The sequence below is a fragment of the Egretta garzetta genome, unplaced genomic scaffold, assembly GCF_000687185.1.
Source record: "Egretta garzetta isolate BGI_Z169 unplaced genomic scaffold, ASM68718v1 scaffold70, whole genome shotgun sequence".
Classification (NCBI taxonomy): domain Eukaryota; kingdom Metazoa; phylum Chordata; class Aves; order Pelecaniformes; family Ardeidae; genus Egretta; species Egretta garzetta.
The window spans coordinates 5,246,379-5,247,702 of NW_009258539.1; positions in this window are offsets into that span (position 1 = coordinate 5,246,379).

The window sequence follows — 1,324 nt, forward strand, 5'->3', positions numbered from 1 at the left end:
AAGCCGCGATGTAAAAATTCATATAGGACAACGTTTCTTAGCTGAGGACAGCCCTTCCAAAGTCATGACTGAACATGGAGAAGGTGAATAGAATAAACTGGAAAAAAAAGCCTGGACTCTCAGGATGTTAAAGTGTGGTTTATATGGCAAGAAATGACAGTTCTACATCTCCCTTCCACAGGCACATATAGCTACCATGCAGAAATGCAGGCAGTGTTTGGCTTCCTCTAGACCACTAAAATCATTACGTGTGCATGACTGGGAAAAAAAAAAGGCGACTTTTTTTTTCCAAATCTAGGTGCCTGGAGGTAAGTCTTAAGTCCATACTTAGTCATCCCAATGAAAGTAGATTGGTTTTTCAGCAATTCTGGATTAGCTGTGCTTTTCTGGCTGTGGAAGCACTTTTTACTTTCAAAAATCTGTCCATTTGTATCTTGCCTTTTTTACATGGATTTAGATAATTTAAAATATATTTTGAAAGCTCTATGAGGACCTTTACATAAATGCATTTTTATACTGCAAAAGTTATTTCCCAAAAGTCTACCTAGAAATATTGAGGTCCTGGGCATACAGAGCTCTCTGGATCTACAGAAGAGGTAAAACCTCCTAGTGATTTATTTCTTGCTCCCCTCAATACTTTCAAACAGATATGGAAACACCAAAAAAAGTGTTGGACCAGTATAAATTTGAGAAGGCCTGAGATTGGTCCATAGTACGAATGAAAGATCAGAGAAAAAAATACAATAATATTAATATTAATGTTAACGGTAAGCATAAAAGAGTTATCTTACTACAGTAGCCAATGAAAGATCAGAGAAAAAAATACAATAATGATAATGTTAATGGTAAGCATAAAAGAGTTATCTTACTACAGTAGCTTTGTTTCCATATGGAGCACTTTTACAATAAAGGTACCTGCTGAGAGTTCATAGAATCACAGAATCAAAGAATGTTTTGGGTTGGAAGGGACCTTTAGAGGTCATCTAGTCCAACCCCCCTGCAGGGAGCGGGGACATCTTCCACTAAACCAAGTTGCTCAGAGCTCTGTCCAACCTGACCTTGAATGCTTCCAGGGATGGAGCCTCCACCACCGCTCTGGGCAACCTGTTCCAGGGTCTCACTACCCTCATTGTAAAGAATTTCTTCCTTATATCTAGTTTAAACCTACCCTGGTTTAGTTTAAAACCATTACCCCTTGTCCTGTCACAGCTGGCCCTACTAAAAAGATTTTCCCCACCTTTCCTATAGGCCCCCTTTAAGTACTGAAAGGCTGCAATCAGGTCTCCCCACAGCCTTCTCTTCTCCAGGCTGAACAAGCCCAACT